This window comes from Ambystoma mexicanum, chromosome 1p (assembly GCF_040938575.1).
Source record: "Ambystoma mexicanum isolate Mex_15411 chromosome 1p, UKY_AmexF1_1, whole genome shotgun sequence".
Lineage (NCBI taxonomy): Eukaryota > Metazoa > Chordata > Amphibia > Caudata > Ambystomatidae > Ambystoma > Ambystoma mexicanum.
The window spans coordinates 1,037,211,453-1,037,233,668 of NC_090921.1; the positions used below are offsets into that span (position 1 = coordinate 1,037,211,453).

Consider the following 22,216-nt stretch of genomic DNA (forward strand, 5'->3'; position numbering starts at 1 on the left):
TTGGAAAGTAAAATACTTGGAAAGTAAAATAACAGACAATTTATAATTATATTATATTTCATCACTGAAAACAGATGCCTTTTTCTTTGAGGCTGTGGCCATGTTATTTTTCTGTCCGACACCAATCTTCGTTGGTTTCCTGTGAGGTGTTTTGGATCCCCATCTCTTGCTATGAACTGACAAAACAGCAGAATCCCCTTGATAATCTTGATTTCTCAAGGGAAATGAGAGAACACTATGCACCATCCACGATATTAAAATATTGTCAAGGCCGAACACGGCTGAATACTCTGAGGAGATGGCCTGTGAGGCGCCGCCTTTCAAGTTTTCCTCCTTAGTATGGTGGTCAGTAACATGCGGGAGACTGCGGAGGGGGTCATTTTTTTAATTGGGAACTGATGTGCTTTTACTCAATTCGTGAACCTCACAAGCCAAATTTGTAGTATTTTGCACGAATTGCAAGAGATGTTTACATGTCGACGGTTGAAGTGGAAGCTCGTATTGAGCTTGCTAGAGACCGATTTGCCAAGCCTTCGATAGCTCAGTTGGTAGAGTGGAGGACTGTAGTGGTAAAACAGGCATCCTTAGGTCGCTGGTTCAAATCCGGCTCGAAGGACTTTTGGCAAATGCAAATTTTATTGAATACTTGGATAGTAAAATACTTGGAAAATAAAATAACAGACAATTTATAATTATATTATATTTCATCACTGAAAATAGATGCCTTTTGCTTTGAGGCTGTGGCCATGTTATTTTTCTGTCCGACACCCATCTTCGTTGGTTTCCTGTGAGGTGTTTTGGATCCCCATCTCTTGCTATGAACTGACAAAACAGCAGAATCCTCTTGACAATCTTGATTTCTCAAGGGAAATGAGAGAACACTATACACCATCCAAGATATTAAAATATTGTCAAGGCCCAACATGGCTGAATACTCTGAGGAGATGGCCTGTGAGGCGCCGCCTTTCAACTTTTCCCCCTTAGTATGGTGGTCAGTAACATGCGGGAGACTGCGGAGGGGGTCATTTTTTTAATTGGGAACTGATGTGCTTTTACTCAATTCGGGAACCTCACAAGCCAAATTTGTAGTATTTTGCACGAATTGCAAGAGATGTTTGCATGTCGACGGTTGAAGTGGAAGCTCGTATTGAGCTTGCTAGAGAATGATTTGCCAAGCCTTGGATGTAGTGGTGAAACAGACATCCTTAGGTCGCTGGTTTAAATCCGGCTCAAAGGACTTTTGCCAAATGCAAATTTTATTGAATACTTGGAAAGTAAAATACTTGGAAAGTAAAGTAACAGACAATTTATAATTATATTATATTTCATCACTGAAAATAGTTGCCTTTTGCTTTGAGGCTGTGGCCACGTTATTTTTCTGTCCGACACCAATCTTCGTTGGTTTCCTGTGAGGTGTTTTGGATCCCCATCTCTTGCTATGAACTGACAAAACAGCAGAATCCCCTTGACAATCTTGATTTCTCAAGGGAAATGAGAGAACACTATACACCATCCAAGATATTAAAATATTGTCAAGGCCCAACACTGCTGAATACTCTGAGGAGATGGCCTGTGAGGCGCCGCCTTTCAATTTTTCCTCCTTAGTATGGTGGTCAGTAACATGCGGGAGAATGCGGAGGGGGTCATTTTTTTAATTGGGAACTGATGTGCTTTTACTCAATTCGGGAACCTCACAAGCCAAATTTGTAGTATTTTGCACGAATTGCAAGAGATGTTTGCATGTCGACGGTTGAAGTGGAAGATCGTATTGAGCTTGCTAGAGAATGATTTGCCAAGCCTCCGATAACTCAGTTGGTAGAGCAGAGGACTGTAGTGGTGAAACAGGCATCCTTAGGTTGCTGGTTCAAATCCGGCTCGAAGGACTTTTGCCAAATGCAAATTTTATTGAATACTTGGAAAGTAAAATTCTTGGAAAATAAAATAACAGACAATTTATAATTATATTATATTTCATCACTGAAAATAGATGCCTTTTGGTTTGAGGCTGTGGCCATGTTATTTTTCTGTCCGACACCCATCTAGTGAGGTGTTTTGGATCCCCATCTCTTGCTATGAACTGACAATACAGCAGAATCCCCTTGACAATCTTGATTTCTCAAGGGAAATGAGAGAACACTATACACCATCCAAGATATTAAAATATTTTCAAGGCCCAACATGGCTGAATACTCTGAGGAGATGGCCTGTGAGGCGCCGCCTCGGGAACCTCACAAGCCAAATTTGTACTATTTTGCACGAATTGCAAGAGATGTTTACATGTCGACGGTTGAAGTGGAAGCTCCTATTGAGCTTGCTAGAGAAAAATTTGCGAAGTCTTTGATAGCTCAGTTGGTAGCGTGGAAGACTGTACTGGTGAAACAGACATCCTTACATTGCTGGTTCAAATTCAGCTCGAAGGACTTTCGCCACATGCACATTTTATTTAATAATTGGAAAGTAAAATACTTGGAAAGTAAAATAACAGAAAATTTATAATTATATTATATTTCATCACTGAAAATAGATGCCTTTGGCTGTGAGGCTGTGGCCACGTTATTTTTCTGTCCGACACCAATCTTCATTGGTTTCCTGTGTGGTATTTTGGATCCCCATCTCTTGCTATGAACTGGCAAAACAGCAGAATCCCCTTGACAATCTTGATTTCTCAAGGGAAATGAGAGAACACTATACACCATCCAAGATATTAAAATATTGTCAAGGCCCAACATGGCTGAATACTCTGAGGAGATGGCCTGTGAGGTGCCGCCTTTCAACTTTTCCCCCTTAGTATGGTGGTCAGTAACATGCGGGAGACTGCGGAGGGGGTCAATTTTTTTAATTGGGAACTGATGTGCTTTTACTCAATTCGGGAACCTCACAAGCCAAATTTGTAGTATTTTGCACGAATTGCAAGAGATGTTTGCATGTCGACGGTTGAAGTGGAAGATCGTATTGAGCTTGCTAGAGTATGATTTGCCAAGCCTTCGATAGCTCAGTTGGTAGAGCGGAGGACTGTAGTGGTAAAACAGGCATCCTTAGGTCGCTGGTTCAAATCCAGCTCGAAGGAATTTTGCCAAATGCACATTTTATTGAATACTTGGAAAGTAAAATACTTGGAAAATAAAATAACAGACAATTTATAATTATATTATATTTCATCACTGAAAATAGATGCCTTTTTCTTTGAGGCTCTGGCCACATTATGTTTCTGTCCAACACCAATCTTCATTGGTTTCCTGTGAGGTGTTTTGGATCCCCATCTCTTGCTATGAACTGGCAAAACAGCAGAATCTCCTTGACAATCTTGATTTCTCAAGGGAGATGAAAGAACACTATACATCATCCAAGATATTAAAATATTGTCAAGGCCCAACACGGCTGAATACTCTGAGGAGATGGCCTGTGAGGCGCCGCCTTTCAAGTTTTCCTCCTTAGTATGGTGGTCAGTAACATGCGGGAGACTGCGGAGGGGGTCATTTTTTTAATTGGGAACTGATGTGCTTTTACTCAATTCGTGAACCTCACAAGCCAAATTTGTAGTATTTTGCACGAATTGCAAGAGATGTTTACATGTCGACGGTTGAAGTGGAAGCTCGTATTGAGCTTGCTAGAGACCGATTTGCTAAGCCTTTGATAGCTCAGTTGGTATAGCAGAGGACTGTAGTGGTAAAACAGGCATCCTTAGGTCGCTGGTTCAAATCCGGCTCGAAGGACTTTTGCCAAATGCAAATTTTATTGAATACTTGGAAAGTAAAATACTTGGAAAATAAAATAACAGACAATTTATAATTATATTATATTTCATCACTGAAAATAGATGCCTTTTGCTTTGAGACTGTGGCCATGTTATTTTTCTGTCCGACACCCATCTTCGTTGGTTTCCTGTGAGGTGTTTTGGATCCCCATCTGTTGCTATGAACTGACAAAACAGCAGAATCCTCTTGACAATCTTGATTTCTCAAGGGAAATGAGAGAACACTATACACCATCCAAGATATTAAAATATTGTCAAGGCCCAACATGGCTGAATACTCTGAGGAGATGGCCTGTGAGGCGCCGCCTTTCAACTTTTCCCCCTTAGTATGGTGGTCAGTAACATGCGGGAGACTGCAGAGGGGGTCATTTTTTTAATTGGGAACTGATGTGCTTTTACTCAATTCGGGAACCTCACAAGCCAAATTTGTAGTATTTTGCACGAATTGCAAGAGATGTTTGCATGTCGACGGTTGAAGTGGAAGCTCGTATTGAGCTTGCTAGAGAATGATTTGCCAAGCCTTGGATGTAGTGGTGAAACAGACATCCTTAGGTCGCTGGTTTAAATCCGGCTCGAAGGACTTTTGCCAAATGCAAATTTTATTGAATACTTGGAAAGTAAAATACTTGGAAAGTAAAATAACAGACAATTTATAATTATATTATATTTCATCACTGAAAATAGTTGCCTTTTGCTTTGAGGCTGTGGCCACGTTATTTTTCTGTCCGACACCAATCTTCGTTGGTTTCCTGTGAGGTGTTTTGGATCCCCATCTCTTGCTATGAACTGACAAAACAGCAGAATCCCCTTGACAATCTTGATTTCTCAAGGGAAATGAGAGAACACTATGCACCATCCAAGATATTAAAATATTGTCAAGGCCGAACACGGCTGAATACTCTGAGGAGATGGCCTGTGAGGCGCCGCCTTTCAAGTTTTCCTCCTTAGTATGGTGGTCAGTAACATGCGGGAGACTGCGGAGGGGGTCATTTTTTTAATTGGGGACTGATGTGCTTTTACTCAATTCGTGAACCTCACAAGCCAAATTTGTAGTATTTTGCACAAATTGCAAGAGATGTTTACATGTCGACGGTTGAAGTGGAAGATCGTATTGAGCTTGCTAGAGAACGATTTGCCAAGCCTCCGATAACTCAGTTGGTAGAGCAGAGGACTGTAGTGGTGAAACAGGCATCCTTAGGTTGCTGGTTCAAATCCGGCTCGAAGGACTTTTGCCAAATGCAAATTTTATTGAATACTTGGAAAGTAAAATTCTCGGAAAATAAAATAACAGACAATTTATAATTATATTATATTTCATCACTGAAAATAGATGCCTTTTGGTTTGAGGCTGTGGCCATGTTATTTTTCTGTCCGACACCCATCTTTGTTGGTTTCCTGTGAGGTGTTTTGGATCCCCATCTCTTGCTATGAACTGACAAAACAGCAGAATCCCCTTGACAATCTTGATTTCTCAAGGGAAATGAGAGAACACTATACACCATCCAAGATATTAAAATATTTTCAAGGCCCAACATGGCTGAATACTCTGAGGAGATGGCCTGTGAGGCGCCGCCTCGGGAACCTCACAAGCCAAATTTGTAGTATTTTGCACGAATTGCAAGAGATGTTTACATGTCGACGGTTGAAGTGGAAGCTCCTATTGAGCTTGCTAGAGAAAAATTTGCGAAGTCTTTGATAGCTCAGTTGGTAGCGTGGAAGACTGTAGTGGTGAAACAGGCAACCTTACATTGCTGGTTCAAATTCAGCTCGAAGGACTTTCGCCAAATGCACATTTTATTTAATAATTGGAAAGTAAAATACTTGGAAAGTAAAATAACAGAAAATGTATAATTATATTATATTTCATCACTGAAAATAGATGTCTTTGGCTGTGAGGCTGTGGCCACGTTATTTTTCTGTCCGACACCAATCTTCATTGGTTTCCTGTGTGGTATTTTGGATCCCCATCTCTTGCTATGAACTGGCAAAACAGCAGAATCCCCTTGACAATCATGATTTCTCAAGGGAAATGAGAGAACACTATACACCATCCAAGATATTAAAATATTGTCAAGGCCCAACATGGCTGAATACTCTGAGGAGATGGCCTGTGAGGCGCCGCCTTTCAACTTTTCCCCCTTAGTATGGTGGTCAGTAACATGCGGGAGACTGCGGAGGGGGTCAATTTTTTTAATTGGGAACTGATGTGCTTTTACTCAATTCGGGAACCTCACAAGCCAAATTTGTAGTATTTTGCACGAATTGCAAGAGATGTTTGCATGTTGACGGTTGAAGTGGAAGATCATATTGAGCTTGCTAGAGAATAATTTGCCAAGCCTTCGATAGCTCAGTTGGGAGAGTGGAGGACTGTAGTGGTGTAACAGGCATCCTTATGTCGCTGGTTCAAGTCCTGCTCGAAGGACTTTTGCCAAATGCAAATTTTATTGAATACTTGGAAAGTAAAATACATGGAAAATAAAATAACAGACAATTTATAATTATATTATATTTCATCACTGAAAATAGATGCCTTTTGCTTTGAGGCTCTGGCCACGTTATGTTTCTGTCCAACACCAATCTTCATTGGTTTCCTGTGAGGTGTTTTGGATCCCCATCTCTTGCTATGAACTGGCAAAACAGCAGAATCTCCTTGACAATCTTGATTTCTCAAGGGAAATGAGAGAACACTATACACCATCCAAGATATTAAAATATTGTCAAGGCCCAACACTGCTGAATACTCTGAGGAGATGGCCTGTGAGGCGCCGCCTTTCAACATTTCCTCCTTAGTATGGTGGTCAGTAACATGCGGGAGACTGCGGAGGGGGTCAATTTTTTAATTGGGAACTGATGTGCTTTTACTCAATTCGTGAACCTCACAAGCCAAATTTGTAGTATTTTGCACGAATTGCAAGAGATGTTTGCATGTCGACGGTTGAAGTGGAAGCTCGTATTGAGCTTGCTAGAGAATGATTTGCCAAGCCTTGGATGTAGTGGTGAAACAGACATCCTTAGGTCGCTGGTTTAAATCCGGCTCGAAGGACTTTTGCCAAATGCAAATTTTATTGAATACTTGGAAAGTAAAATACTTGGAAAGTAAAATAACAGACAATTTATAATTATATTATATTTCATCACTGAAAATAGTTGCCTTTTGCTTTGAGGCTGTGGCCACGTTATTTTTCTGTCCGACACCAATCTTCGTTGGTTTCCTGTGAGGTGTTTTGGATCCCCATCTCTTGCTATGAACTGACAAAACAGCAGAATCCCCTTGACAATCTTGATTTCTCAAGGGAAATGAGAGAACACTATGCACCATCCAAGATATTAAAATATTGTCAAGGCCCAACACGGCTGAATACTCTGAGGAGATGGCCTGTGAGGCGCCGCTTTTCAACTTTTCCCCCTTAGTATGGTGGTCAGTAACATGCAGGAGAGTGAGGAGGGGGTCATTTTTTTAATTGGGAACTGATGTGCTTTTACTCAATTCGGGAACCTCACAAGCCAAATTTGTAGTATTTTGCACGAATTGCAATAGATGTTTACATGTCGACGGTTGAAGTGGAAGCTCGTATTGAGCTTGCTAGAGACCGATTTGCCAAGCCTTCGATAGCTCAGTTGGTATAGCAGAGGACTGTATTGGTAAAACAGGCATCCTTAGGTCGCTGGTTCAAATGCGGCTCGAAGGACTTTTGCCAAATGCAAATTTTATTGAATACTTGGAAAGTAAAATACTTGGAAAGTAAAATAACAGACAATTTATAATTATATTATATTTCATCACTGAAAATAGATGCCTTTTTCTTTGAGGCTGTGGCCATGTTATTTTTCTGTCCGACACCAATCTTCGTTGGTTTCCTGTGAGGTGTTTTGGATCCCCATCTCTTGCTATGAACTGACAAAACAGCAGAATCCCCTTGACAATCTTGATTTCTCAAGGGAAATGAGAGAACACTATGCACCATCCAAGATATTAAAATATTGTCAAGGCCGAACACGGCTGAATACTCTGAGGAGATGGCCTGTGAGGCGCCGCCTTTCAAGTTTTCCTCCTTAGTATGGTGGTCAGTAACATGCGGGAGACTGCGGAGGGGGTCATTTTTTTAATTGGGGACTGATGTGCTTTTACTCAATTCGTGAACCTCACAAGCCAAATTTGTAGTATTTTGCACGAATTGCAAGAGATGTTTACATGTCGACGGTTGAAGTGGAAGCTCGTATTGAGCTTGCTAGAGAATGATTTGCAAAGCCTTTGATAGCTCAGTTGGTAGAGTGGAGGATTGTAGTGGTGAAACAGGCATCCTTACATTGCTAGTTCAAATCCAGCTTGAAGGACTTTTGCCAAATGCAAATTTTATTAAATACTTGGAAAGTAAAATACTTGGAAAGTAAAATAACAGACAATTTATAATTATATTATTTTTCATCACTGAAAATAGATGCCTTTTGCTTTGAGGCTGTGGCCATGTTATTTTTCTGTCCGACACCAATCTTCGTTGGTTTCCTGTGAGGTGTTTTGGAGCCCCATCTCTTGCTATGAACTGACAAAACAGCAGAATCCTCTTGACAATCTTGATTTCTCAACGGAAATGAGAGAACACTATACACCATCCAAGATATTAAAATATTTTCAAGGCCCAACATGGCTGAATACTCTGAGGAGATGGCCTGTGAGGCGCCGCCTCGGGAACCTCACAAGCCAAATTTGTAGTATTTTGCACGAATTGCAAGAGATGTTTACATGTCGACGGTTGAAGTGGAAGCTCCTATTGAGCTTGCTAGAGAAAAATTTGCGAAGTCTTTGATAGCTCAGTTGGTAGCGTGGAAGACTGTAGTGGTGAAACAGGCAACCTTACATTGCTGGTTCAAATTCAGCTCAAAGGACTTTCGCCAAATGCACATTTTATTTAATAATTGGAAAGTAAAATACTTGGAAAGTAAAATAACAGAAAATTTATAATTATATTATATTTCATCACTGAAAATAGATGCCTTTGGCTGTGAGGCTGTGGCCACGTTATTTTTCTGTCCGACACCAATCTTCATTGGTTTCCTGTGTGGTATTTTGGATCCCCATCTCTTGCTATGAACTGGCAAAACAGCAGAATCCCCTTGACAATCTTGATTTCTCAAGGGAAATGAGAGAACACTATACACCATCCAAGATATTAAAATATTGTCAAGGCCCAACATGGCTGAATACTCTGAGGAGATGGCCTGTGAGGCGCCGCCTTTCAACTTTTCCCCCTTCTTATGGTGGTCAGTAACATGCGGGAGACTGCGGAGGGGGTCATTTTTTTAATTGGGAACTGATGTGCTTTTACTCAATTCGTGAACCTCACAAGGCAAATTTGTAGTATTTTGCACGAATTGCAAGAGATGTTTACATGTCGACGGTTGAAGTGGAAGCTCGTATTGAGCTTGCTAGAGAATGATTTGCAAAGCCTTTGATAGCTCAGTTGGTAGAGTGGAGGATTGTAGTGGTGAAACAGGCATCCTTACATTGCTAGTTCAAATCCAGCTTGAAGGACTTTTGCCAAATGCAAATTTTATTAAATACTTGGAAAGTAAAATACTTGGAAAGTAAAATAACAGACAATTTATAATTATATTATTTTTCATCACTGAAAATAGATGCCTTTTGCTTTGAGGCTGTGGCCATGTTATTTTTCTGTCCGACACCAATCTTCGTTGGTTTCCTGTGAGGTGTTTTGGAGCCCCATCTCTTGCTATGAACTGACAAAACAGCAGAATCCTCTTGACAATCTTGATTTCTCAACGGAAATGAGAGAACACTATACACCATCCAAGATATTAAAATATTTTCAAGGCCCAACATGGCTGAATACTCTGAGGAGATGGCCTGTGAGGCGCCGCCTCGGGAACCTCACAAGCCAAATTTGTAGTATTTTGCACGAATTGCAAGAGATGTTTACATGTCGACGGTTGAAGTGGAAGCTCCTATTGAGCTTGCTAGAGAAAAATTTGCGAAGTCTTTGATAGCTCAGTTGGTAGCGTGGAAGACTGTAGTGGTGAAACAGGCAACCTTACATTGCTGGTTCAAATTCAGCTCAAAGGACTTTCGCCAAATGCACATTTTATTTAATAATTGGAAAGTAAAATACTTGGAAAGTAAAATAACAGAAAATTTATAATTATATTATATTTCATCACTGAAAATAGATGCCTTTGGCTGTGAGGCTGTGGCCACGTTATTTTTCTGTCCGACACCAATCTTCATTGGTTTCCTGTGTGGTATTTTGGATCCCCATCTCTTGCTATGAACTGGCAAAACAGCAGAATCCCCTTGACAATCTTGATTTCTCAAGGGAAATGAGAGAACACTATACACCATCCAAGATATTAAAATATTGTCAAGGCCCAACATGGCTGAATACTCTGAGGAGATGGCCTGTGAGGCGCCGCCTTTCAACTTTTCCCCCTTCTTATGGTGGTCAGTAACATGCGGGAGACTGCGGAGGGGGTCATTTTTTTAATTGGGAACTGATGTGCTTTTACTCAATTCGTGAACCTCACAAGCCAAATTTGTAGTATTTTGCACGAATTGCAAGAGATGTTTACATGTCGACGGTTGAAGTGGAAGCTCGTATTGAGCTTGCTAGAGAACGATTTGCTAAGCCTTTGATGGCTCAGTTGGAATAGCAGAGGACTGTAGTGGTAAAACAGGCATCCTTAGGTCGCTGGTTCAAATCCAGCTCGAAGGAATTTTGCCAAATGCAAATTTTATTGAATACTTGGAAAGTAAAATACTTGGAAAATAAAATAACAGACAATTTATAATTATATTATATTTCATCACTGAAAATAGATGCCTTTTTCTTTGAGGCTCTGGCCACGTTATGTTTCTGTCCAACACCAATCTTCATTGGTTTCCTGTGAGGTGTTTTGGATCCCCATCTCTTGCTATGAACTGGCAAAACAGCAGAATCTCCTTGACAATCTTGATTTCTCAAGGGAGATGAAAGAACACTATACACCATCCAAGATATTAAAATATTGTCAAGGCCCAACACTGCTGAATACTCTGAGGAGATGGCCTGTGAGGCGCCGCCTTTCAAGTTTTCCTCCTTAGTTTGGTGGTCAGTAACATGCGGGAGACTGCGGAGGGGGTCATTTTTTTAATTGGGAACTGATGTGCTTTTACTCAATTCGTGAACCTCACAAGCCAAATTTGTAGTATTTTGCACGAATTGCAAGAGATGTTTACATGTCGACGGTTGAAGTGGAAGCTCGTATTGAGCTTGCTAGAGACTGATTTGCTAAGCCTTTGATAGCTCAGTTGGTGTAGCAGAGGACTGTAGTGGTAAAACAGGCATCCTTAGGTCGCTGGTTCAAATCCGGCTCGAAGGACTTTCGTCAAATGCAAATTTTATTGAATACTTGGAAAGTAAAATACTTGGAAAATCAAATAACAGACAATTTATAATTATATTATATTTCATCACTGAAAATAGATGCCTTTTGCTTTGAGGCTGTGGCCATGTTATTTTTCTGTCCGACACCATCTTCGTTGGTTTCCTGTGAGGTGTTTTGGATCCCCATCTCTTGCTATGAACTGACAAAACAGCAGAATCCTCTTGACAATCTTGATTTCTCAAGGGAAATGAGAGAACACTATACACCATCCAAGATATTAAAATATTGTCAAGGCCCAACATGGCTGAATACTCTGAGGAGATGGCCTGTGAGGCGCCGCCTTTCAACTTTTCCCCCTTAGTATGGTGGTCAGTAACATGCGGGAGACTGCGGAGGGGGTCAATTTTTTTAATTGGGAACTGATGTGCTTTTACTCAATTCGGGAACCTCACAAGCCAAATTTGTAGTATTTTGCACGAATTGCAAGAGATGTTTGCATGTCAACGGTTGAAGTGGAAGATCGTATTGAGCTTGCTAGAGTATGATTTGCCAAGCCTTTGATAGCTCAGTTGGTAGAGCAGAGGACTGTAGTGGTAAAACAGGCATCCTTAGGTCGCTGGTTCAAATCCGGCTCGAAGGAATTTTGCCAAATGCAAATTTTATTGAATACTTGGAAAGTAAAATACTTGGAAAATAAAATAACAGACAATTTATAATTATATTATATTTCATCACTGAAAATAGATGCCTTTTTCTTTGAGGCTCTGGCCACGTTATGTTTCTGTCCAACACCAATCTTCATTGGTTTCCTGTGAGGTGTTTTGGATCCCCATCTCTTGCTATGAACTGGCAAAACAGCAGAATCTCCTTGACAATCTTGATTTCTCAAGGGAGATGAAAGAACACTATACACCATCCAAGATATTAAAATATTGTCAAGGCCCAACACTGCTGAATACTCTGAGGAGATGGCCTGTGAGGCGCCGCCTTTCAAGTTTTCCTCCTTAGTTTGGTGGTCAGTAACATGCGGGAGACTGCGGAGGGGGTCATTTTTTTAATTGGGAACTGATGTGCTTTTACTCAATTCGTGAACCTCACAAGCCAAATTTGTAGTATTTTGCACGAATTGCAAGAGATGTTTACATGTCGACGGTTGAAGTGGAAGCTCGTATTGAGCTTGCTAGAGACTGATTTGCTAAGCCTTTGATAGCTCAGTTGGTGTAGCAGAGGACTGTAGTGGTAAAACAGGCATCCTTAGGTCGCTGGTTCAAATCCGGCTCGAAGGACTTTTGTCAAATGCAAATTTTATTGAATACTTGGAAAGTAAAATACTTGGAAAATAAAATAACAGACAATTTATAATTATATTATATTTCATCACTGAAAATAGATGCCTTTTGCTTTGAGGCTGTGGCCATGTTATTTTTCTGTCCGACACCATCTTCGTTGGTTTCCTGTGAGGTGTTTTGGATCCCCATCTCTTGCTATGAACTGACAAAACAGCAGAATCCTCTTGACAATCTTGATTTCTCAAGGGAAACGAGAGAACACTATACACCATCCAAGATATTAAAATATTGTCAAGGCCCAACATGGCTGAATACTCTGAGGAGATGGCCTGTGAGGCGCCGCCTTTCAACTTTTCCCCCTTAGTATGGTGGTCAGTAACATGCGGGAGACTGCGGAGGGGGTCAATTTTTTTAATTGGGAACTGATGTGCTTTTACTCAATTCGGGAACCTCACAAGCCAAATTTGTAGTATTTTGCACGAATTGCAAGAGATGTTTGCATGTCAACGGTTGAAGTGGAAGATCGTATTGAGCTTGCTAGAGTACGATTTGCCAAGCCTTCGATAGTTCAGTTGGTAGAGCAGAGGACTGTAGTGGTAAAACAGGCATCCTTAGGTCGCTGGTTCAAATCCGGCTCGAAGGAATTTTGCCAAATGCAAATTTTATTGAATACTTGGAAAGTAAAATGCTTGGAAAATAAAATAACAGACAATTTATAATTATATTATATTTCATCAATGAAAATAGATGCCTTTTTCTTTGAGGCTCTGGCCACGTTATGTTTCTGTCCAACACCAATCTTCATTGGTTTCCTGTGAGGTGTTTTGGATCCCCATCTCTTGCTATGAACTGGCAAAACAGCAGAATCTCCTTGACAATCTTGATTTCTCAAGGGAAATGAGAGAACACTATGCACCATCCAAGATATTAAAATATTGTCAAGGCCGAACACGGCTGAATACTCTGAGGAGATGGCCTGTGAGGCGCCGCCTTTCAACATTTCCTCCTTAGTATGGTGGTCAGTAACATGCGGGAGACTGCGGAGGGGGTAAATTTTTTAATTGGGAACTGATGTGCTTTTACTCAATTCGTGAACCTCACAAGCCAAATTTGTAGTATTTTGCACGAATTGCAAGAGATGTTTGCATGTCGACGGTTGAAGTAGAAGCTCGTATTGAGCTTGCTAGAGAATGATTTGCAAAGCCTTTGATAGCTCAGTTGGTAGAGTGGAGGACTGTAGTGGTGAAACAGGCACCCTTACATTGCTAGTTCAAATCCAGCTTGAAGGACTTTTGCCAAATGCAAATTTTATTAAATACTTGGAAAGTAAAATACTTGGAAAGTAAAATAACAGACAATTTATAATTATATTATATTTCATGACTGAAAATAGATGCCTTTTGCTTTGAGGCTGTGGCCATGTTATTTTTCTGTCCGACACCAATCTTCGTTGGTTTCCTGTGAGGTGTTTTGGAGCCCCATCTCTTGCTATGAACTGACAAAACAGCAGAATCCCCTTGACAATCTTGATTTCTCAACGGAAATGAGAGAACACTATACATCATCCAAGATATTAAAATATTGTCAAGGCCCAACACGGCTGAATACTCTGAGGAGATGGCCTGTGAGGCGCCGCTTTTCAACTTTTCCCCCTTAGTATGGTGGTCAGTAACATGCAGGAGAGTGAGGAGGGGGTCATTTTTTTAATTGGGAACTGATGTGCTTTTACTCAATTCGGGAACCTCACAAGCCAAATTTGTAGTATTTTGCACGAATTGCAATAGATGTTTACATGTCGACGGTTGAAGTGGAAGCTCGTATTGAGCTTGCTAGAGACCGATTTGCCAAGCCTTCGATAGCTCAGTTGGTATAGCAGAGGACTGTATTGGTAAAACAGGCATCCTTAGGTCGCTGGTTCAAATGCGGCTCGAAGGACTTTTGCCAAATGCAAATTTTATTGAATACTTGGAAAGTAAAATACTTGGAAAGTAAAATAACAGACAATTTATAATTATATTATATTTCATCACTGAAAATAGATGCCTTTTTCTTTGAGGCTGTGGCCATGTTATTTTTCTGTCCGACACCAATCTTCGTTGGTTTCCTGTGAGGTGTTTTGGATCCCCATCTCTTGCTATGAACTGACAAAACAGCAGAATCCCCTTGACAATCTTGATTTCTCAAGGGAAATGAGAGAACACTATGCACCATCCAAGATATTAAAATATTGTCAAGGCCGAACACGGCTGAATACTCTGAGGAGATGGCCTGTGAGGCGCCGCCTTTCAAGTTTTCCTCCTTAGTATGGTGGTCAGTAACATGCGGGAGACTGCGGAGGGGGTCATTTTTTTAATTGGGGACTGATGTGCTTTTACTCAATTCGTGAACCTCACAAGCCAAATTTGTAGTATTTTGTACGAATTGCAAGAGATGTTTACATGTCGACGGTTGAAGTGGAAGCTCGTATTGAGCTTGCTAGAGAATGATTTGCAAAGCCTTTGATAGCTCAGTTGGTAGAGTGGAGGATTGTAGTGGTGAAACAGGCATCCTTACATTGCTAGTTCAAATCCAGCTTGAAGGACTTTTGCCAAATGCAAATTTTATTAAATACTTGGAAAGTAAAATACTTGGAAAGTAAAATAACAGACAATTTATAATTATATTATTTTTCATCACTGAAAATAGATGCCTTTTGCTTTGAGGCTGTGGCCATGTTATTTTTCTGTCCGACACCAATCTTCGTTGGTTTCCTGTGAGGTGTTTTGGAGCCCCATCTCTTGCTATGAACTGACAAAACAGCAGAATCCTCTTGACAATCTTGATTTCTCAACGGAAATGAGAGAACACTATACACCATCCAAGATATTAAAATATTGTCAAGGCCCAACATGGCTGAATACTCTGAGGAGATGGCCTGTGAGGCGCCGCCTCGGGAACCTCACAAGCCAAATTTGTAGTATTTTGCACGAATTGCAAGAGATGTTTACATGTCGACGGTTGAAGTGGAAGCTCCTATTGAGCTTGCTAGAGAAAAATTTGCGAAGTCTTTGATAGCTCAGTTGGTAGCGTGGAAGACTGTAGTGGTGAAACAGGCAACCTTACATTGCTGGTTCAAATTCAGCTCAAAGGACTTTCGCCAAATGCACATTTTATTTAATAATTGGAAAGTAAAATACTTGGAAAGTAAAATAACAGAAAATTTATAATTATATTATATTTCATCACTGAAAATAGATGCCTTTGGCTGTGAGGCTGTGGCCACGTTATTTTTCTGTCCGACACCAATCTTCATTGGTTTCCTGTGTGGTATTTTGGATCCCCATCTCTTGCTATGAACTGGCAAAACAGCAGAATCCCCTTGACAATCTTGATTTCTCAAGGGAAATGAGAGAACACTATACACCATCCAAGATATTAAAATATTGTCAAGGCCCAACATGGCTGAATACTCTGAGGAGATGGCCTGTGAGGCGCCGCCTTTCAACTTTTCCCCCTTCTTATGGTGGTCAGTAACATGCGGGAGACTGCGGAGGGGGTCATTTTTTTAATTGGGAACTGATGTGCTTTTACTCAATTCGTGAACCTCACAAGCCAAATTTGTAGTATTTTGCACGAATTGCAAGAGATGTTTACATGTCGACGGTTGAAGTGGAAGCTCGTATTGAGCTTGCTAGAGACCGATTTGCTAAGCCTTTGATAGCTCAGTTGGAATAGCAGAGGACTGTAGTGGTAAAACAGGCATCCTTAGGTCGCTGGTTCAAATCCAGCTCGAAGGAATTTTGCCAAATGCAAATTTTATTGAATACTTGGAAAGTAAAATACTTGGAAAATAAAATAACAGACAATTTATAATTATATTATATTTCATCACTGAAAATAGATGCCTTTTTCTTTGAGGCTCTGGCCACGTTATGTTTCTGTCCAACACCAATCTTCATTGGTTTCCTGTGAGGTGTTTTGGATCCCCATCTCTTGCTATGAACTGGCAAAACAGCAGAATCTCCTTGACAATCTTGATTTCTCAAGGGAGATGAAAGAACACTATACACCATCCAAGATATTAAAATATTGTCAAGGCCCAACACGGCTGAATACTCTGAGGAGATGGCCTGTGAGGCGTCGCTTTTCAACTTTTCCCCCTTAGTATGGTGGTCAGTAACATGCAGGAGAGTGAGGAGGGGGTCATTTTTTTAATTGGGAACTGATGTGCTTTTACTCAATTCGGGAACCTCACAAGCCAAATTTGTAGTATTTTGCACGAATTGCAATAGATGTTTACATGTCGACGGTTGAAGTGGAAGCTCGTATTGAGCTTGCTAGAGACCGATTTGCCAAGCCTTCGATAGCTCAGTTGGTATAGCAGAGGACTGTATTGGTAAAACAGGCATCCTTAGGTCGCTGGTTCAAATGCGGCTCGAAGGACTTTTGCCAAATGCAAATTTTATTGAATACTTGGAAAGTAAAATACTTGGAAAGTAAAATAACAGACAATTTATAATTATATTATATTTCATCACTGAAAATAGATGCCTTTTTCTTTGAGGCTGTGGCCATGTTATTTTTCTGTCCGACACCAATCTTCGTTGGTTTCCTGTGAGGTGTTTTGGATCCCCATCTCTTGCTATGAACTGACAAAACAGCAGAATCCCCTTGACAATCTTGATTTCTCAAGGGAAATGAGAGAACACTATGCACCATCCAAGATATTAAAATATTGTCAAGGCCGAACACGGCTGAATACTCTGAGGAGATGGCCTGTGAGGCGCCGCCTTTCAAGTTTTCCTCCTTAGTATGGTGGTCAGTAACATGCGGGAGACTGCGGAGGGGGTCATTTTTTTAATTGGGGACTGATGTGCTTTTACTCAATTCGTGAACCTCACAAGCCAAATTTGTAGTATTTTGCACGAATTGCAAGAGATGTTTACATGTCGACGGTTGAAGTGGAAGCTCGTATTGAGCTTGCTAGAGAATGATTTGCAAAGCCTTTGATAGCTCAGTTGGTAGAGTGGAGGATTGTAGTGGTGAAAAAGGCATCCTTACATTGCTAGTTCAAATCCAGCTTGAAGGACTTTTGCCAAATGCAAATTTTATTAAATACTTGGAAAGTAAAATACTTGGAAAGTAAAATAACAGACAATTTATAATTATATTATTTTTCATCACTGAAAATAGATGCCTTTTGCTTTGAGGCTGTGGCCATGTTATTTTTCTGTCCGACACCAATCTTCGTTGGTTTCCTGTGAGGTGTTTTGGAGCCCCATCTCTTGCTATGAACTGGCAAAACAGCAGAATCTCCTTGACAATCTTGATTTCTCAAGGGAGATGAAAGAACACTATACACCATCCAAGATATTAAAATATTGTCAAGGCCCAACACTGCTGAATACTCTGAGGAGATGGCCTGTGAGGCGCCGCCTTTCAAGTTTTCCTCCTTAGTATGGTGGTCAGTAACATGCGGGAGACTGCGGAGGGGGTAATTTTTTTAATTGGGAACTGATGTGCTTTTACTCAATTCGTGAACCTCACAAGCCAAATTTGTAGTATTTTGCACGAATTGCAAGAGATGTTTGCATGTCAACGGTTGAAGTGGAAGATCGTATTGAGCTTGCTAGAGAATGATTTGCAAAGCCTTTGATAGCTCAGTTGGTAGAGTGGAGGATTGTAGTGGTGAAACAGGCATCCTTACATTGCTAGTTCAAATCCAGCTTGAAGGACTTTTGCCAAATGCAAATTTTATTAAATACTTGGAAAGTAAAATACTTGGAAAGTAAAATAACAGACAATTTATAATTATATTATTTTTCATCACTGAAAATAGATGCCTTTTTCTTTGAGGCTCTGGCCACATTATGTTTCTGTCCAACACCAATCTTCATTGGTTTCCTGTGAGGTGTTTTGGATCCCCATCTCTTGCTATGAACTGGCAAAACAGCAGAATCTCCTTGACAATCTTGATTTCTCAAGGGAGATGAAAGAACACTATACACCATCCAAGATATTAAAATATTGTCAAGGCCCAACACTGCTGAATACTCTGAGGAGATGGCCTGTGAGGCGCCGCCTTTCAAGTTTTCCTCCTTAGTATGGTGGTCAGTAACATGCGGGAGACTGCGGAGGGGGTAATTTTTTTAATTGGGAACTGATGTGCTTTTACTCAATTCGTGAACCTCACAAGCCAAATTTGTAGTATTTTGCACGAATTGCAAGAGATGTTTGCATGTCAACGGTTGAAGTGGAAGATCGTATTGAGCTTGCTAGAGAATGATTTGCCAAGCCTCCGATAACTCAGTTGGTAGAGCAGAGGACTGTAGTGGTGAAACAGGCATCCTTAGGTTGCTGGTTCAAATCCGGCTCGAAGGACTTTTGCCAAATTCAAATTTTATTGAATACTTGGAAAGTAAAATTCTTGGAAAATAAAATAACAGACAATTTATAATTATATTATATTTCATCACTGAAAATAGATGCCTTTTGGTTTGAGGCTGTGGCCATGTTATTTTTCTGTCCGACACCCATCTTTGTTGGTTTCCTGTGAGGTGTTTTGGATCCCCATCTCTTGCTATGAACTGACAAAACAGCAGAATCCCCTTGACAATCTTGATTTCTCAAGGGAAATGAGAGAACACTATACACCATCCAAGATATTAAAATATTTTCAAGGCCCAACATGGCTGAATACTCTGAGGAGATGGCCTGTGAGGCGCCGCCTCGGGAACCTCACAAGCCAAATTTGTAGTATTTTGCACGAATTGCAAGAGATGTTTACATGTCGACGGTTGAAGTGGAAGCTCCTATTGAGCTTGCTAGAGAAAAATTTGCGAAGTCTTTGATAGCTCAGTTGGTAGAGCAGAGGACTGTAGTGGTAAAACAGGCATCATTAGGTCGCTGGTTCAAATCCGGCTCGAAGGAATTTTGCCAAATGCAAATTTTATTGAATACTTGGAAAGTAAAATGCTTGGAAAATAAAATAACAGACAATTTATAATTATATTATATTTCATCACTGAAAATAGATGCCTTTTGGTTTGAGGCTGTGGCCATGTTATTTTTCTGTCCGACACCCATCTTTGTTGGTTTCCTGTGAGGTGTTTTGGATCCCCATCTCTTGCTATGAACTGGCAAAACAGCAGAATCTCCTTGACAATCTTGATTTCTCAAGGGAGATGAGAGAACACTATACACCATCCAAGATATTAAAATATTGTCAAGGCCCAACACTGCTGAATACTCTGAGGAGATGGCCTGTGAGGCGCCGCCTTTCAAGTTTTCCTCCTTAGTATGGTGGTCAGTAACATGCGGGAGACTGCGGAGGGGGTCATTTTTTTAATTGGGAACTGATGTGCTTTTACTCAATTCGTGAACCTCACAAGCCAAATTTGTAGTATTTTGCACGAATTGCAAGAGATGTTTACATGTCGACGGTTGAAGTGGAAGCTCGTATTGAGCTTGCTAGCGAACGATTTGCGAAGCCTTTGATAGCTCAGTTTGTAGAGTGGAGGACTGTAGTGGTGAAACAGGCATCCTTACATTGCTGGTTCAAATCCAGCTTGAAGGACTTTTGCCAAATGCAAATTTTATTGAATAATTGGAAAGTAAAATACTTGGAAAGTAAAATAACAGACAATTTATAATTATATTATATTTCATCACTGAAAATAGATTCCTTTTGCTTTGAGGCTGTGGCCACGTTATTTTTCTGTCCGACACCTATCGTCATTGGTTTCCTGTGTGGTATTTTGGATCCCCATCTCTTGCTATGAACTGGCAAAACAGCAGAATCTCCTTGACAATCTTGATTTCTCAAGGGAAATGAGAGAACACTATACACCATCCAAGATATTAAAATATTGTCAAGGCCCAACATGGCTGAATACTCTGAGGAGATGGCCTGTGAGGCGCCGCCTTTCAACTTTTCCCCCTTAGTATGGTGGTCAGTAACATGCGGGAGAATGCGGAGGGGGTCATTTTTTTAATTGGGAACTGATGTGCTTTTACTCAATTCGGGAACCTCACAAGCCAAATTTGTAGTATTTTGCACAAATTGCAAGAGATGTTTGCATGTCGACGGTTGAAGTGGAAGATCGTATTGAGCTTGCTAGAGAATGATTTGCCAAGCCTTCGATAGCTCAGTTGGTAGAGCAGAGGACTGTAGGGGTAAAACAGGCATCCTTAGGTCGCTGGTTCAAATCCGGCTCAAAGGACTTTTGCCAAATGCAAATTTTATTGAATACTTGGAAAGTAAAATACTTGGAAAATAAAATAACAGACAATTTATAATTATATTATATTTCATCACTGAAAATAGATGCCTTTTGCTTTGAGGCTATGGCCACCTTATGTTTCTGTCCAACACCAATCTTCATTGGTTTCCTGTGAGGTGTTTTGGATCCCCATCTCTTGCTATGAACTGGCAAAACAGCAGAATCCCCTTGACAATCTTGATTTCTCAAGGGAAATGAGAGAACACTATACACCATCCAAGGTATTAAAATATTGTCAAGGCCCAACACTGCTGAATACTCTGAGGAGATGGCCTGTGAGGCGCCGCCTTTCAACTTTTCCCCCTTAGTATGGTGGTCAGTAACATGCGGGAGACTGCGCAGGGGGTCATTTTTTTAACTGGGAACTGATGTGCTTTTACTCAATTCGGGAACCTCACAAGCCAAATTTGTAGTATTTTGCACGAATTGCAAGAGATGTTTGCATGTCGACGGTTGAAGTGGAAGCTCGTATTGAGCTTGCAAGAAAATGATTTGCCAAACCTTCGATAGCTCAGTTGGTAGAGCGGAAGACTGTAGTGGTGAAACAGGCATCCTTAGGTCGCTGGTTCAAATTCGGCTCCAAGGACTTTCGCCAAATGCAAATTTTATTGAATACTTGGAAAGTAAAATACTTGGAAAGTAAAATAACAGACAATTTATAATTATATTATATTTCATCACTGAAAATAGATGCCTTTTGCTTTGAGGCTGTGGCCATGTTATTTTTCTGTCCGACACCAATCTTCGTTGGTTTCCTGTGAGGTGTTTTGGATCCCCATTTCTTGCTATGAACTGACAAATCAGCAGAATCCCCTTGACAATCTTGATTTCTCAACGGAAATGAGAGAACCCTATACACCATCCAAGATATTAAAATATTGTCAAGGCCCAACACGGCTGAATACTCTGAGGAGATGGCCTGTGAGGCGCCGCTTTTCAACATTTCCCCCTTAGTATGGTGGTCAGTAACATGCGGGAGACTGCGGAGGGGGTCATTTTTTTAATTGGGAACTGATGTGCTTTTACTCAATTCATGAACCTCACAAGCCAACTTTGTAGTATTTTGCACGAATTGCAAGAGATGTTTACATGTTGACGGTTGAAGTGGAAGCTCGTATTGAGCTTGCTAGAGAACGATTTGCGAAGCCTTTGATAGCTCAGTTGGTAGAGTGGAGGACTGTAGTGGTGAAACAGGCATCCTTACATTGCTGGTTCAAATCCAGCTCGAAGTACTTTTGCCAAATGCAAATTTTATTGAATAATTGGAAAGTAAAATACTTGGAAAGTAAAATAACAGACAATTTATAATTATATTATATTTCATCACTGAAAATAGATGCCTTTTTCTTTGAGGCTGTGGCCATGTTATTTTTCTGTCCGACACCAATCTTCGTTGGTTTCCTGTGAGGTGTTTTGGATCCCCATCTCTTGCTATGAACTGACAAAACAGCAGAATCCCCTTGACAATCTAGATTTCTCAAGGGAAATGAGAGAACACTATGCACCATCCAAGATATTAAAATATTGTCAAGGCC

The 22,216-nt window shown here is 40.6% G+C and overlaps 2 non-coding genes across 2 annotated transcripts; both read left to right on the plus strand.

Annotated features, from left to right (window-relative positions):
- Positions 1-530: 530 nt before the first annotated feature.
- TRNAY-GUA (transfer RNA tyrosine (anticodon GUA)) lies at positions 531-616 on the plus strand. Its single transcript is given in 2 exon segments — positions 531-567; positions 581-616. It is a non-coding gene; the product is annotated as a tRNA-Tyr (tRNA).
- Positions 617-2,981: 2,365 nt separating this feature from the next.
- TRNAY-GUA (transfer RNA tyrosine (anticodon GUA)) lies at positions 2,982-3,067 on the plus strand. The gene is given in 2 exon segments: positions 2,982-3,018; positions 3,032-3,067. It is a non-coding gene; the product is annotated as a tRNA-Tyr (tRNA).
- The last annotated feature ends 19,149 nt before the right edge of the window (positions 3,068-22,216 follow it).